Source organism: Dermacentor albipictus, chromosome 9, assembly GCF_038994185.2.
Source record: "Dermacentor albipictus isolate Rhodes 1998 colony chromosome 9, USDA_Dalb.pri_finalv2, whole genome shotgun sequence".
In the NCBI taxonomy this organism is placed as follows: Eukaryota; Metazoa; Arthropoda; class Arachnida; order Ixodida; family Ixodidae; genus Dermacentor; species Dermacentor albipictus.
Window position 1 is genome coordinate 90,002,156 of NC_091829.1, and position 18,330 is coordinate 90,020,485.

General features: G+C 43.3%; 1 long non-coding RNA gene across 1 annotated transcript in view; it reads left to right on the plus strand.

Annotated features, from left to right (window-relative positions):
- LOC135908946 (uncharacterized) overlaps positions 1 to 18,330 on the plus strand; it is a 73,012-nt gene that overhangs the window by 35,483 nt on the left and 19,199 nt on the right. The gene's annotated exons all lie outside the window — the stretch shown is intronic.

Here is an 18,330-nt window from a genome sequence, read left to right on the forward strand (position 1 = left end):
GAGTTCTTTTAAAATTAGTACATGCCGTCCATAGGGCCCACGATATGGCGCTAAGGTTAAACCTTACTCTCCCGACATGGCAGCCGCCTACGTCCACCTTAAGGTTTATCTTCAGGACGTGAATAAATTTCATAATACCATACCCTACCGTAAGCGCTGTCATCCCATCGTCTGCTTCACATACCTGTGCTCTGACTTGACTCTGACTTGACTGTGTTCTGCCGTTCGCGGCGCTATTCGCCAGTGCGTCACTGGAGCGTTACGACGGCCGACCGGGGCCTATAAGCTACCGCTGAAAGTTCTACGGCCGAAAGCTATCATCCGAGGGCACATTTTCTATTCGGTAAGCTTCAATACATGCTGTCACATGAGACAAACTTTGATTTCAAAGAAGTGCACTACAGAGGCACTGTAGCAATGCCGATGGCGAGAGAGGATAAGACCGATTCGCAGGTTGTCGACTGAGCCAGCCCTTTATGATATTCGCATTCATGCTACGTTACACAAACTCCGTTCGTGGCCTGGTATCTTTTCAAATTTTGTCTTTATTCTCAGAAAGTGCTGCATATATGCAAACATTCTTCAAACGATGTTCATGTAAAATATCCGCAGCGTATAACTTTATATAGAAGGTTTTTTTTTGCCATTGAAAATTGGTAATGTCCTCTTTCTTTATTTGAAAAGTATTCTTCACTATCCATTACGTAGCTTTATCGCGCAACAAGGTGCGACATGGTCATGATTTTATCACTGAACTATTATAATAAACTTGGGCGTATGAAAGCGGTCAACTGCAAAGTGGCGGCCAAGTTGATACCTCCAATATTTGTGATGCTCAAATTTTGCGAAAATCCTATGCGATAGCTAGCATTTACACGAGCGGGTACGACTGGACGAGGTGCTTATACCAAAGCCAAGGGGGGGATCCGCGGCACCTTCAATATGCACGTGGGGTTTCCAAATACCAGACAGCTTGCGTAGCATGATTTATAGGATTACGATAAGCTCTAAGCAATGAAGTTTCAGCATATCAGCGGTTAGTGCAATGCTTAACGGTGATATTAAGTGTTTCGGGAATGATAGCGAAGTTATCCTGTTGGTTGACATTAATGCTCACATAGAGGATCTAGAGGGCAGTACCGACAATAACGTGAATTTTATGTTAGGTTTATGTGAATAACGTAACCTCGCTATCATGAATACGTGGCCGAAATGTGATGGCCAGATCGCGCGAGAAGGTGGATTTGGACAATTCGCCATCGATTACTCTCTAGTGATGGAGTTGCGATACGTTGGGAGAAATAATCATTAATGAGGAAGGATGTAGCAGCACAGGGAATATACAAAAATGCATAATTTTGAATATGGTATATGTTGTTGGGAAAGAGAGCAAAGAACGAAGAACTTCCAGTCAGAATATAGTTAGTTTTGAAGTCTAATGACGGGAGAAATGAGGACAGAGACGCGACATGCTTGCTGGAAAAGAAAAAGGAAACCGAAAAGTCAGCAGAACAGGGAGGTACGGGAGGCGATCGACCAACGACAGAAAGGATCATGAGATCATAGGGAGGCAAAAAACGCACAGTTGCCGCAGGATGAAACGGACAGTAAAGGAGAAATATTTGAAGCTTTCAAGAATTTGAAGAATATTTCATGAAAAATTCAAGGACAAATAGGGTTATAGTGTAATTAAGTTGTGGAAAATGTGCTAAAAATAAATTGCAGCACCTGGGAGATTTTATGAATCACATTAACTTAGTAGTGACAGAGTTGGGTGCAGTACATTATCTGGACGAGCACAGCAACAAACTTTAAGGGGATGCTGAGTTAATTTAATTTTTAAAAGTACAGCCGAATCGATTCAAGGCCATGGCGAGGTGATTTGTGAGGAAAGTCAGAGAAAGAGCGAGCACCAGACGGGAAAGCAGCCGCTGCTGAGAAATTTGAACTGGAAGAAAGGTGAACAGAAAATTACTAAACGCACAGCCACAGGTTTAGACGAGCTTCCCCTTTAGGCTAATCAATAAGCTGGTACAAAAAAGCAGGGAAGCTATGGTGAAAGCGATAGAAAATCAAGCTTATACTGTAGGCAAATACCTGACTGTTTGCGACAAAGGAGAATGAGGTTAATCTCTAGAGGTAATGTCGAAACAAATATCACTCCTACTTACCGTTCACCACTACATCGGTAGTGTACAGGTTGGAAAAGCAGGCGAGTAAATAAAAAGTGCAAGCATGGGCAAAACAAAATGGTATATTGGGGAAACTACATGATAGCTTGAAAGCCGGTATGCGTTGGCATGATCACTTATTTGTTCTCCGATGAAATATCGAGAGCACAAAGAAGACCATGTCACGTGGCCTTTTTTTCTACACTACCAGAGGTTATCACAATGTAGACCACCACATTCAGTGTTATATTCTGGACGGAGAAGGTGTACGCCACGACTGTATAGAGCTTTTGAGGGTGATTTAGCGAGAAAATGTCGTTTGCTCTGAATTATAAGAGATGAGGAGCAAACGGGAAGTTGATATCACCAAGAGACATAGACAGGGGCACCCTCCATGAGCGCTGCTGTTCATGTTGAATATGATATGGATGCAAAGGACGCTTGAAGGAATGACTATTGGTATTCGCCACTGATGCAATCAAGAAGGAACAACAGTGGAGAAGCCGGTTCCAGATTTATTCTATGCGGAAGACGTTGTGTTGCTTCCTAGCAAGCAACATGATCTGCATCGTTGTGCTGATATCTGTCGAGAAGAAGGTCAGAACTTAGGATTGAAATTTAGCTTCCAGAAATCAGGTTCTATGTTATAAATGAAAACAGTCAACGTAGAGTGTTCATACAGTGCCGGGAAATACGTCGGGCAAGGAAATTCAAGCACGTTGGTACATCGATATACGAAGGTGATGGATCTCTGGAGACACAATCATCCTAAACGACAACGTCCGCGTCTTCAACCTAAGGCACAGCGTCTCATCGAGAGCAGCTCATGCCTCTAGCTGTCAAGTAGGAAGAATTTGGGAATATTTCTTTAGCTCTCTCTATATTATTATTATTATTATTATTGTTATTATTATTATTATTATTATTATTATTATTATTATTATTATTATTATTATTATTATTATTATTATTATTATTATTGTTGTTGTTGTTGTTGTTGTTGTTGTTGTTGTTGTTGTTGTTGTTGTTCGTGTTGTTGTTTGTTTTGAAAATATACAAACTCTAGAAAAAGAACGGCTGCCTACCAGCTGCCTACTGTTAGAAAGCAGGGACATAAACGTGGAAATGGCCGAGAAGCAGGAAGGGAGGGAAGAGGAAATAAATATGACAAATCTCAGTACAGAGTACAGGTGAAGCACAGCAGCGCCAGTCACCACAAGTCGCGCCAGTAAATAATGCCGAAATACAGAGAATTGTGTTTCAGGGCCGATAGTCAATGTATTAGAACACTATACAGAAACGTATGATGTGAAAGGCCAATGAAACAATAAACTTAGTGGCTTTTCACTGCCTGAACGTGGGTTACGCGCAAGCGAATCGACGCAGTGAACATCCACAGCGAACTCCACGGCGTCGTTGCAGAAACTAGAAATCCGTGAACGCGGCGAATCCCTTCCCCACTTTCAAGCGCTTTCCTCCTCTGACTCTTGCTTCCCTCGCGGTGCCAAACGTAATTTTGTCGATTTGATAGACTAGGCATCTGCGCTTTCTCGCAGAAAAATACGGGGGAGATAATTGGGAATCTTTACGGGTGCGAACGCAGAAGCACATAAGTCTCTTTGGTGAAATGCTTTTTTTTTTGCTCGTTCCTGAACTTAGAAAGCTCTACCCTAAATTCTAACTACGCCTCGGTAATGGCAAAAAACCAAGTGTCGCTGCAGACGTTCTCCTGGAAAACAAAAGCGAGGGAAGATTACGTACGAATAATAAAAACCGATTTTTAGGGAAGGCAAACAGCATGTCAATTGTTGCCGAGGCCGCAATAAAAACGCCAGGCGAACTCTTATTTACTGTATTTGTGCAATGAGGGGGGAGAAAGAATGGTAGAATGTAGCCTTAAAGCAATCCAGTGCTATTTAGATATTGCTCAAGTATTGTTCGAGTAGTTTTTGGTAAACGTAATCAATAACGGATTGTTAAACAAGTCAGCGTGATAGGTTACATTATTTAGGTCCGGTGTACAAGTCTGGCTATCGGACACCTTCGAAAACAGTGAGCAGAAGATCATACACACTAATGCATATGTATCATTCTTCGTGCACTTTTAACGCACAAAGTTCACTACCTGTATAGAGTACACATAGACAAGGACTCTCAGCGTATGACCATTCATTTCGGGAACGCATAGCTTCCACGCATGAACACGCGTCGGTGTCAATACTGAAGCCGTTCGTAGCTGAACGACGCGGCAGTTGAACGCTGCTGTCATAGAAGGGCCCCCGCTTGTTCCTTATTTGGAATTAGCGGCAAACAATGCATGCAGGGAGTTAAGTATTGAGTCACCTTAACAATACGTTCACTTGCACTTATTTGCGCAGCTACATTTAATAAAGAAAGCACTGGGAGGGAACACCTGTTGCAGCCTCCGAGAACAGCAATGTACGGATGTTTATTGTCGGCTGTACCGCCATTCTACCTTTTTGGCTATGAGCGTTGCAAAATAAAGTGTGGTTGATTTCATATCCCTACGGCGAAAGCTGAACTATATCAAAGAATCTTTTGAAAATTATGGGGTTTTATGTGCCAAAACCACTTTCTGGCACGCCGTAGTGGAGTACTCCGGAAATTTTGACCACCTGGGGTTCTTTACCATGCACCTAAATCTAACATTTCGCCCCCATCGAAATGCGTTCGCCGTGGCCGAAAAAAAATCATTTAGTGGCAGAAGCATCGATTGACCTTCTTGTTTCTTGCGCAACACTTCTTGCTCACCTGCTAAGAGGACACGGGAGAAAATTTAAAATAAATCAGACACAATAATAGAAGAAATTCTGCGTTGAGAATATACGGGTTTTGTTATAGTGATCATATCAGAACATAAGTTTAGCCCACAGGTTGAGTTACTGAAGGGTTTATCAATAAATAAAATTAATGAAAAAGCAGTGATCACCGCACACTGAAGCACAGAATCATAGAGTTTGGAGACCCGCCATGTGAGCACGATTTTTGCAAAATTTCTTGAATCCCTGTATAGGAAAGCGGAGTTTTGACGTCACTAATGACGTCACACACAAAAGGGTGGCATGGTGTTTAACCGGCTAGTACATGAAAAACGTTTCCCTGGCATAGACTGAACATCTGCATAGCAGAACGGATGTGACGTCACTCCCTCCTGACGCATTTCTTCTCCCGGCGCGCACCTGCTCACTCGCTCGTTTGCTCGCAGCAGCTATGCGCGTGGTGATGGTTGTATCTTATGACGTCAGCACCGGAAAGGGCGCGAAAGGTGTACTTCGTGCGCCGCCTGCTAGGGGTTACGCCCCACCAGGTGGGGCGCGTTTCACTTCCTGCTCGGCCTCCCTCATTTCCCGCCCGTATATCGTGCCATGGTAAAGACGTTCCCTTCTTTAACCTAAGGAGCACCAACATCGAGATGCGAGTGCCACTAAGAGACATACAAGTGTAAGGTTAAGGTCCCCTAGCATAATTTTTTTATTGTAATGGCTGATGCTTCACTTCAGGTCTTCCAGTAGCAGGCACACCAAATCAGAGATAGCGCTTTGCCTAACCTTTTGGGAATGATGCGAGAGATATTTGACCAAACTGTGTTTCCGACGCGTGAAGACTCAAGCATGTGCATCGAACAATACAGGACGACTTATCTATTTATTTACTTATTCATGTAGCATATCGTCAGGGCCATTACGGCATTATAGAGATGTGTGGTTACAAGCAAAACGGGTAAATTCAACGCACAGGAGTTACTAATGCAGAAAATTATATATATGTATATAGAAAAACATTTAATAAATGGCACCTAGATATACAGTGTTAGCTATGGCGTTTGTGAGTACAGGTTGAACAATGTGAAGAAAAAGGTTCCTAGTTATACAGTGCTAGCTATGGCATTCTTGAAAAATTGGTGATCTGCGATGGTGGATATCGAACCGAGAAGGTGATTCCACTCATTGGAAGTGCGTGCTACAAATGACTGCAAAAAAGCGATGGATCTGCGTAATGGAATGCCGACCATATGAATGTGATCTAGTCCCGGCGACACATACGGAGGCGGAGAATTAAGTTTGTTGCCTAGCAGCGGGTGATGAAATAATTTATGAAAGAGGTGCAAGCGGAACATTTTGCGACGTCATGACAAGGAGGGTAAGTCAAGGCTAGATTTGATGGCACTGATACTCGCGTTTTGATTATAGTTAAAAAGCTTGAAACGAGTAGAGTTATTCTGAACCATTTCCAGTGAGTGCGTTAGATTTATGTTTCCTAGATACCAGATTTAAGCACTATACTCAAGTTTAGGTCGTGTTAGCATTTTATAGAGGATTAATTTTTAGGAAGAAGGTGCTTTGGAAAAGTCAACGTCGTAAGTAACCTAGTATTCGCTTAGCGTTACTTATTAAATGGGTGACATGGGTATTCCAAGTGAGATCAGAGGTGATGTGAAGGCTAAGGTACTTGTATGTTGTTACCAAATATAATGGAGCGTTATTAGTGGAGTACTCAGGTGGTTCACTGGTAGTTCTAAATACACGCATGAATTTACACTTGTTAACCTTTATTTCTATTGACCATAAGTTGCACCATGCAGAAACGGCCATCTTGAAGCCTGGTTACATCCTCATCTCAAGTTATTTCGGTGTAAATTACACAGTCGTCGCTGAATAGCTGGACTTGAGGTGACACAGGAAGGTCAGTCCTTAATATATATGAGAAATAGGAGGGGTCCAAGCACGGAGCCTTGTGGTACATCTGAATAAACAGGACTCGAATTAGAGGTTACTTCGTTAGCTGAAACAAATTGTGAACGGATAGTGAGGAACCTCAAGCAAGTACACAACTTTAGGATCAAGGTTTAGTTGTTGAAGTTTGTAAATTAATAAGCTAGGGCACAATTTATCGAGCGCTTTGGCGAAGTCCAAACAAACGTCTGCGACCATCACATAGCCCGTTCACACGGAGCGTAACTTCTCGCGACAGCAACGTCTCCCGCCGAAGCCTGCCTGACGATTGTCGACTTCTGGGCGCTGTCGTCGGCCACTAATTCCTAACATGCTCGGTGTACGCCACATTTACATCATAAGATAATGTGTCCAGTAACTGAGGAGACGACAAGTAGAAACATATGGTAGATGACCTTAATACTACATTTGCACGTCTCTTAGTGGCACTCGCATCTCGAGGTTGGTGCTCTTTAGGTTAAGCGAGGGAACGTCTTTACCATGGCACGATATACGGGCGAGAAATGAGGGAGGCCGAGGATGAAGTGAAACGTGCGCCACATGGAGGGGCGTAGCCCCTAGCAGGCGGCGCACGAACCACACCTTTCGCGCCCTCTCCGGTGCTGACGTCAGAAGATACAACAAGCACCACCAACACCTCCTAGAGTTCTCTAGAGGGTGTTGGCACCACGCGCACACCTGTTGCGAGCAAGCGAACGAGAGAGTGAGAAGGTGCGCTCTGGGAGAAGAAACGCGACAGGAGGGAGTGAGGTCACATCCGCTCTGCTATTCAGATGTTCAGTTTATGCCAGGCAACTGCTTTGCATGCTGTAGCCGATTAAACACTATACCACCCTTTTTTTGTGTGACGTCATTAGGGACGTCTTTGCCCCGCTTTCTTATACCGGAATTCAAGAAATTTTGCTAAAATCATGTTCACTTGCCGGGCCCCCAAACTACGGTTCTGTGCTTCTGTGTGCGGGGATCACTGATTTCTGATTAATTTTAATTATTGCCATGCGCTTCAGTAACTCAACTCGTGGCTAAACTTATACTTTCATGTGATCACTATAACAAAACGCATATATGTTACCGCAGTGTCTTTTGCATTTTTCTGTCTGATTTATTTTTAATTTTCTCCCGTGCCCTCTCAGCAGGTGGCCAGAAGCGCTGCGCAAAAAAAAAAGAGAGTCAATCGATGCTTGTTCCGCTAAAACATTCTTTTGATATCGTTCAGCTTTCGCCGTATGTATTTGAAATCAACCGCTCTTTATATTGTAGCGCTCATAGCCAAAAACGTAGAAGTGGCGGTACAACAGAAAATAAATATACGTACATTGCTGTACTCCAAGGCTACATACAACACGTGTTCCCTCCCAGCGATTGCTTTAAAAAGTGTGGCTGCGCAAATAAGTGCAAGTGAACGTATTGTTAAGGTGACTCAATACTTAACTCCTTAGATGCATTGTTTGCCGCTAATTCCAAATAGGGACCAGCAGGGTCTCTTCTATGCCAGCAGCGTTCAACAACCGCGTCGTTCAGCTATGAACGGCTTCAGTATTGACACCGACGCGTGTTCATGCGTGGAAGCTATGTGTTCCCGAAATGAATGGTCACGCGCTAAGAGTCCTTGTCTATGTGTACACTATACAAGTAGTGAACTTTGCGCATTAAAAGTGCACGAAGAATGATACATATGCATTAGTGTGTATGATCTTCTGCTCACTGTTTGCGAAGGTGTCCGGCAGCCAGACTTGTACACATGACCTAAATAATGTAACCGATCACGCTGACTTGTTTAACAATCCGTTATTGATTACGTTTACCAAAAACTGCTCGAACAATACACTATAGTAATAGCTAAAAGGTACTGGATTACTTTAGGGCAACATTCTACCATTTTTTCTCCATCCTCATTGCACAAATACAGTATGTAAGAGTTTGCCTGGCGTTTTTATTCCGGCCTGTGCAACCATTGACATGTTGTTTGCCTTAACTAAGAATCGGTTTCTATTATTCGTACATAATCTTCCCTCGCTTTTGTTTTCCAGGATAACGTCTGCAGTGACACTTTGTCATTTGCCATTGCCAAGGAGTATTAGAACGTAGGATAGAGCTTTGTGCGACCAAGAACACGCGAAAAAAAAAGAAGCGTTTCACCAAAAAGACTCACGTTCTTTTGCGTTCGCACCCGTGAAGATTCTCAAATGTATCCGCCCTATATTTCTACGAGAAGGGGCAGATGCCCCGTCTATCAAATAGACAAAGTTACGTTTGTCACCGCGAGGGAAGGAAGAGTCAGAGGAGGAAAGCGCTTGAATGTGGGGAAGGGATTCGCCGCGTTCGCGGATTTCCAGTTTCTGCACCGACGCCGTGGAGTTCGCTGCGTCCATTCGCTTGCACGTCACCCGCGTTCACGTAGTGAAAAGCCACTAAGCTTACTGTTTCATTGGCCTTTCACCCCATACGTTTCAGTCTAGTGTCCTTATACATTCACTATCAGCCCTGAAACACCATTCCATGTATTTCGGCATTATTTACTGGCGCGACTTGCAGTGATTGGCGCAACTCTGCTTGACCTGTACTTTGTGCGTTCTGCGTACCTCTGAGATTTGTCATATTCCTCTTTATTTTCTCTTCCCTCATTTCCTTCTCTGCCATTTTCACTTTTCCGTACCTTTCTTCTAGGAGTAGGCAGCTGGTGTGCCCCTTTCGGAGGCAGTCTCTAGCCCGCCCCTCACTCTCTCTTTTTTGCTAGTGTCTGTATATTTTCAAAACAACAACAACAACAACAACAATAATAATAATAATAATATTAATAATATAGAGTGCTCAGCAAATACTCCCACCTTCTTCCTTCTTGACAGCTAGAGGTATGAGGTGCTGTTGATGAGACGCTGTGCCTCAGGTCGAAGACGCACACGCTGTCGTTTCGGATGATTGTGTCTCCAGAGATCTATCACCTTCGTTTATCAATGCACCAACGTACTTGCATTCCCTTGCCCGACATATTTCCCGACGCTGTATTGAATGAATGAATGAATTTTTATTTCTCCTGTTTACAACAGAAAGGAAGCAGAAGCTAAAGGCCATGTGGCCTGACGAAGGCTTCTGCCCCCGCAACGATTCGGCACGCAGGCCGTACGCAGCAACATGTATTATACATACATACTGAAATCAACTGGAATAGTCACGAGACAATATTGTTTTTGTGAAACAAAACATGTATACAAGAAATATGAGAAACGAACAGGATACTCAATGTACGATGCATTTTGTAAGCGAACAACCACAACCAAAGAACAAAAGAAGCAAAAGACTGACAATTTATAGTGTGGTTCTAATCAGACGAACTCAATATTGTTCAGGATGAGAAAATGTTTGAATGATTTACTCGAATATTCTATAATTTCATCCTCAAAATCACGTAGGCGGTTTAGTAGTGCAGGTGCCTGGTAACTGACTAGTTGTTTTCCGTAATTGGTTCGTATTTTTGGTGTTCTCATGTTATGTTGTCGAAGGCCGTAATGCGGATTGGTGGGTACATTCAAGATGTACTGCGATTTGTTCTGTTTAATGTATTGCAGCAACTTGTAATAATACACCTGGTTTGCCTTTAACATAGAGTGTTTTATAAAATATGGTGTGGTTCTAAAGTTTTGTACAGGGCCATAGTATCCCTCGAATGCGCGTAGGACTCTTTTTTTGTAGCAAAATTAGTTTATTATAATTTTTTTGCGAAGTAGTGCCCCAAATTAAAATACAGTAGGTTAATCTAGAATAAAAGAGTGCGTAGTATAAAGAACTTTTCAACCATGGAGGGACCAGAGTACTGAGTCTGTATAAGCAGCCAACAGTTCTGCTTAGTTCGATAGCAAGTTTGTCGATGTGCATGTTCCAGGCCAGATCCTCTTGGAACCACACTCCTAGAAATTTTTGACATTTTACCTGTTCTATCAGCCCGTCTTCAAAGAGAATAGCCGCAGTGCAGTTACGTGGTTTATTAGTAGGAGCAAATATCATATATTTCGTTTTGGATGGATTCATTTGTAGCTTATTATGTTGTAACCAGCAAGAGAGTTGCTTCAGGTAATTGTTAACTTTTGATTCGAGCTCTGTTATAGTAGCAGCTTTAAAGAATATGTTAGTGTCATCTGCATACATAACTAATTCGGGAGAGTCGGGTATGTCACACAGATCATTAATATATATTATAAATAGAAGAGGTCCAAGTATTGATCCTTGTGGAACACCCGTTACGATTTCCGCGTAAGATGAAACATCATTATTTATACTGACGTATTGATAGCGATTGGTTAAGTAATGTCGTAAAAGTTCCAATACGATACCTCGTACACCACACTGTTCCAATTTGCTAATTAATAAAGTGTGGCATACTGAATCGAAGGCTATCCTAAAGTCTACAAATAAACCTAATGTGTACATTTTATTTTCAATATTTGTTATAATTTTATATTTGATATTAAGAAGAGCTACTTCACAAGCTTTATTTTTTTTGGAATCCATACTGCATGTCACTAATTACACTATATTTACTGAAAAATGTTTGTAGTCTAACATTCAACGCACTCTCGAATACCTTTGATAGAACAGGTAAGACAGATATCGGCCGGAAATTTGTCAATAAATGTTTATCACCTCCTTTGTAAATAGCGCATACACGTGCTATTTTTAGACAATCAGGAAATATACCGGTTTCAAACATTCTGTTTATGATGTGAACAGGGACAGGTGCAATAATATCCGCAATGTATTTCATTGGTACTGGTTTCACATCATCGTACCCAGCAGAGACGGTGTTTTTTACTTTGAACAGCAGTTGCACAACTTCAGCAGGTGTAACAGGTGTAAGTATCACTGAGTTAGTAAGACTGAATTTATTCACTATAGATGTGGCCGTGGGCTCCACCCTGTCGGGATACTGGGTGCTGGAGACGAAATATTCATTTAGAGCAGCTGCTGCTTCTCTGCCTGTCAACAGGCCAGTGGCTGTCTTTATGTTATTCTCCGTATTCTGTCTTTTCGTAGATGTTAAGTCTCTAACTTCATTCCAAACTTTCCTAGGGTCATTTTTTATTTTAGCAAATAGCCGTTCATAGTACTTAATTTTTGCTTGCTTTAATGCACTGTTGACCTGATTTCTGTATTTTTTGTAATCGGTCAACAATTTCACACTCCTACATTTTACGAACAAGTTATACATTTTATTTTTTCTTGTTATCATTTTTAGCAAAGCAGCGTTTATCCAGGGTTTTCGTATTTTCTTGCTCCTCTGGTTGGAAAATTTCAACGGAAACGCTAGGTCGTAGCACGTAATCATTTTATGAAAGAACAATTCGTAGGCTGCATTTGGATCTTGTTTTCAAATACAGAGGACCAGTCTGTTGATAGGATCAGAGCACGAAAATTTTCTAATGCGCTTGCGTGGAAACTGCGAATCTGCGCTTTTTTTCCTCCTTCCACTCGTTTGTGCTCGTGAGGAATAAAACAAAATACAGGGAGATGATCACTTATATCAGCGGATAACAGTCCTGCAAGGCAGTCAGTCGGGTGTACATTGGTTATGCATATATCAAGCAAGGTAGCCGTTGGCGCCGTTAGCCTAGTGGGTTCTGAGATTACGTTTGTGCACATGAACGAATTGATAAGACCAGCAAACTGTCTAGATGATATGTCGTCCGACAACAAATCTATATTTACGTCACCCATTATGATAAAGGGGGAGGACGAATGGCTAAGGAAATGTAGTACCTGTTCTAGGAAATCAAAGAACGTCAGTTTGTTTCCCAATGGTGGGCGATACATAACCACAACTGCGACATATTCTAAGCGTACCATTATACATTCTATATTGTTCGTTACAAGTGAAAATTCTGAAATAATCTCATGTACAAGACACTGTTTAACATAGACAGCCACGCCACCTCCTCTGCACTTTGTTCTTACTAACCCATGGTATGTGTAATTTTCACAGTACGGGGAGTTATCATTCACAGTAAGCCATGTTTCACAATACAACAAGATGTAAAAATTATGGGCGATTGACGCAAATAAGCAGTTCAGTTTGTCCTCTTTGTTTTTTATGCTCCGCACGTTTAGATGAAATATTTTTAGCAGTTTACTGGTATGAGACACTAATTTATTGAAAGACTGAACATCATAATATGTGCAATTCATACGATGAAACTAACTAAAAAAAGGAAAGAAGAGAAGCAGGCCAAGACGCTCACGTTGTCATCTTATCAATGTCTTCCATACTGGTGATTCGAATAGCAGGTGAATTTTCGCCCTTGCGTACGAACACTTTGCCGCCAGCCGTCCATACGAACCGCCATCTCAGTTCCTTTTTTCTTTCTACTGCGGCACCAAGAAGTCGTTTGCCATACCGTGTGAGGTGTTCGTTTACGAACACCTTTGAGGACGATTGAAAGCCCAGCGTGATTGTATCCATTCTGCTTTTTTTAGCTTTACTAAGGAAGGCGTTCCTCTTGGTTCTGCGGACAAACCGAACAATTATATTTGCTTCATCATGTCGAGCAGTAGGCACTCGATGGCAGATGTCGACATCAGCCTCCGAGACCTCTTCCTTAATCAGCTCACCAATTTGCTTCACGACGACTAGTGGTTCGCCTTCAAGTGGAATGCCCTTTATATCAATGTTATTTGAACGTTGATATTGTTCCAGTTCCTCAATTCTGTGTTATAGCTTGGCATTCTCAGCGCGAAGATCCTGGTTTAGTTTTAGAACCTGCTGTATTTCTGTTTTCAGCTCAGTGACCTCTTGAAACTTATCTTTTATGGTCCTCAAGTCTGCCCTGAGCTCCCGCCTGAAGTCTTCGATGGCCTTAGCCTCTTTCGACATTACACAACAAAAGTGTACGTCAAAACACCAACAACACCTGTAACAAGATTCGAACAAGTACAAGAAAGCTGATAGGTTCGGCAGCAGTGCACAGATTCTATGAATTATTGACTAAATCAGGATATTCCGCTCACCTGCAAAAGCAAAGGCAAAATTTAGATGTGGCTGCGTAGTGCACTGCTGCCGAACTGTAACAGGTGCTCGCTCCGTTGACGGTTTTATGCTGTGGTCTGGCGCTCGTCCGACCCTTGCGCAGTCGCAGAAGAGTAGCTCCGGCCACGTGACTCCAATCACTGTTGTGGTGCAGACACACGCGGCACTGTAGACGTCAGAGGGGGCGATAGCACGTTGTAGAGTCCGGTTTGGGGCTGCAAAAGCAGAGGCAAAATTTAGATGTGGCTCCGTAGTGCACTGCTGCCGAACTGTAACAGGTGCTCGCTCCGTTGACGGTTTTATGCTGTGGTCTGGCGCTCGTCCGACCCTTGCGCAGTCGCAGAAGAGTAGCTCCGGCCGCGTGACTCCAATCACTGTTGTGGTGCAGACACACGCGGCGCTGTAGACGTCAGAAGGGGCGATAGCACGTTGGTCGAGTCCGGTTTCGGGCTGCAAAAGCAGAGGCAAAATTTAGATGTGGCTCCGTAGTGCACTGCTGCCGAACTGTTCGTTGACAGTTTTCCGTTAATATTATAGAACCTGATTTTTGGACGCTAAAGTGTAATCCTAAATTCTCACCTTCTTGCCGACAGATATTAGCCCGACGTTGCATAAAATTTTGCTTGTTAGCAAGCAACAGAATGTCGTCCACATAGAATAAATCTGGAACCTGCTTCTCCACTATTGTTCCTTCTTGACTGCATCAGTGGTTAATACCAATAGTCATTCCATCTAGCGTCCGTTGCATCCTTACTCTATGCACCGTGAACAGCAGCGCTGATGGAGGGCGCCCCTGTCTATATCCCTTGGTGATATCAACTTCCTCTTTGCTCCTCATCTCTTATAATTCAGAGCAAACGGCATTTTCTAGCTAAATCTCCCTCAGAAGTTCTATACACTCGTGGCCTACACCTTTTCCTTCCAGAATATAACACAGAATGTGGCGGTCTACATTGTGATACGCTCCGGTAGTGTAGAAAAAAGCCACATGTAGTGGTCTTCTTTGTACTCTCGATATATCAATACACCGATGGAGAACAAATAAGTTATCACGCCGACGCCAACCGATTTTCAAGCCATCCTGTAGTTCTCCCAATACAACATTTTGTTTTGCCCATGCTTGCAGTTTTTATTTACTCGCCTGCGTTGCCAACCTGTACACTACCGATATCATGGTGAACGGTATGTATGAGTGATTTTTGTGTCGACCTTACCTCTATAGAATAACTTCATTCGCCTTTGTCGCAACCAGTCAGGTACTTGCCTACAATATAAGCTTCATTTTCTACCACTTTCAAGAGAGCTTCTTTCCTTTCTGGTACCAGCTTATTAATTATCCTTAAGGGGAAGATTGTATAAACCTGTGGCTGTGCATTTAGGAATTTTCTTTGCAGCTTTCTTTCCCTTTAAACTTCTCAGCACCGGCTTCTTTTCCGTCTGGTTCTCGCTCATTCTCTTGCCATCTCGCCATGGCCTTGAAACCATTCGGCTGTTCTTTTTCAAATTAAATTTAAACTCGGCATCCCCTTCCAGTTTGTTGCTATGCTTGTCTAGGTAATGTACTGCAACCGACTTCCTCGCTAGTAAGTTGGTGGGATTTCAACATATCCAAAATGCGGCATTCTATATCTCGCGCACTTCTCAAAACCACCTTTCACTTTAACCATTATTTTTGCTTGCAACAGTGTTCAAATCATATCTCTTTCACTCCCGGTACATTTCTCATTTACTGTCTGTTTCAACCTGCGGCAACTGCGCGTTATTTGCCTCCCCGTGTACTCGTGATCCTTTCTGTCGTTCGTCGATCACTTCCCGTATATCGCTGTTCCGCCAACTTTTCGGTTTCCGGTTTCCTTTCCAGCAAACATGTTGCGTCTCTGTCCTCATTTCTGTCGTCATTAGACTTCAAATCTAACTATATTCCTACTCATTGCTTGGCCATCTGGCAAGTTTTGCTCGACTATTGCAACTGCATCTGTTAGTTCAGCAGTCACACTTGCACTGGAAATTATTTATTCTTGGCTCTCTTTCCGAACAACATATAACATTTTCAAAATTACGCGTTTTTGTCTACCCCCTATGCTGCTACATCCTTCCTCATCAATGTTCATTTCTCCCAACGGATCACAATTTCCATCATCAGAGAGCAATCGATGGCGAATTGCCTAAATCCGCCTTCTCGCGGGATATGGCCATCACATTTCGGCCACGTATTCATGATAATGAGGAGCCCTATAACGTAAAACTATTCCAATATGTTTTTATTCCAATCTCCTGATGTTAAATCTGCGTAACCACCGCACGCACAGGGCAGTCACCCGCAGGGTTGTCTGAACAGACCAATCAAACGCTCTCCTAGTTCATAGGATCTCACTTCTGGTTGCGTAAAAAACGAATTACATTGCCTACACTGAGCGGCCTATCATATCTAATCGGCTGACAAGAGGCGAGGAGAACGCTCAAGTGGAGAGGGATTCGATGAGGCAGAGCCAGTGCACTGAAAATCGATAACCGGATGAAGCGGGTAGTGCCGGCGTCTGCGATTGGTCCGCTTTCCCTTACTTAGCTTGCGGTGGCTGGTCGACAATCGCGGCGGCATGCAACGAAAGCTTAAGAATGACAATAAAACGGATCATCAGCGAAGAAAAGTTGGCAGAATGAGGTCTTAAAGGTGCCAGTAGTACTCGAAAACGTTACACGGCCATGCAAGAAGGTTCATTATACGCAAATAAACCCATGATCTCCGGCAGGTGCGAGTAGGTGCCTCAGGCTACGTTGTTCACATAAACCTACCATAAAATTCTCGTTGTTGTCGGTACTGCCGTCTATATCCTCTATGTGAGCATTAATGTCAACCAACAGGATGACTCCGCTATCATTCCCGGAACGCTTGATATCACTGCTTAGGCATTGCTCTAACTGCTGATTCTTTACTTGGCAATTTTTACGCGTCCAAAATTAGGTCGCGGCTACGTAAGCTATTTCGGCTTACTGCACCTAATAAGCAAAGATGATCTTGACACTTTGAGCTTTGTCTTTCTTGTTTGGCTCCAAGATGAATGAAAGTTCGGACTCCCCCGCCCTTTCTTTCCCGATTTGTTCCTCTACAAGGTAGCCAAACACGATTCAATCATTGCTTGCTCTTGCAGGTCTCTAGCGGGTGGTTACGTAATCACATACACACCTATTTACTCTCTATTTAACTGCTCCTGCATCCCTAACCACTTTTGTTCAACCGCCTTACATGGCTGAGTATCCTGTTGCAAGTCGAGCTCTTTTCTTTCTTTTTTTTCTCGATTGTCGGTTGTTGCCCATGATGCTAGCCTGAAGTGCCCTTAGAGCACTTTCTTTATTTACACTTACACTGGCATCCTGGGCGCTCGTGTGCCCCCCCCCTCCCCCCCCCCCACGCAAAGACAAAAAGACAAGGAAGAAAGCGAATGCACGACCAGCAAGTTGCCTGCCCACTTCTCGTCAAAGCCGGTGAGTGAAGAGAGTCTTTGAAAGCCGCCATAGCTTTTCACTTCCCGGTTGACTTCTACAACTTAGAAACGTTTCACTTACCCCACTTTCCAAATCTCTTGATTAGTGGCCCAACTGCTCTTGGGACGTTAGTGTCAAGTACACGGAACTCCGGCACTTTGCCCACCACAATCGGCGACAGAGTGTACATCACGCTCAGGTCGTCTACACCTTTCGCCAAATGCTGTTCTAGCCTCGCCGCTTTCCGGTTTAACACGACATTGAGACCTCCCGCTATTACTACAAGGTTTTGTCCTTGTGCATTCCCGCAACATTTTTTTCTAGCTAGCTTTTTCACATAAGCCAATGTATGCACAAGGAAGGCCCCTATTGCCAGTCCTTTATCGCAATTTACGCACTCCACAACTACTTCTGATCACGTAGACAGAATTGAGCCACCGGCGATAATTACCTTTTCAATCTTTCCTATCGACGAGGCCTCTTCTTGTTTCCCTTTATCAACCGTTTCCGCGTGACTCGTATTTGACTTCGGGCATTGACCCTTGCGTCCCCGCTTTCCTTTTCTGGTACCTTCAAAATAGGTAACCCTCCTTCCTGTTGCCCGCGGCTCATGTTCCTCGCATTCCACGCACTTTGTCAGCGCAACTGGTGTACCACCATCACACACATTTTCGTTCATGATGACGGCCCTGTCCACTTTTTCGCTGGCTGCGTGGAGTCTTTCTTCTGCCGTCTTCTGTGTATCACACCACATACTGAGCTCATTTTTCAGCTCATCGATCCGCTTTACAAGTTCATCCTGGACATCCTCCATTTTCTTTAGCCTAGCATGGAGAGCAAAGTTTCTGCCTATTGACTCAATTTGTTCGCCATTCTCATCGTCCCCCCAAGTCTACGTTGAGGGACT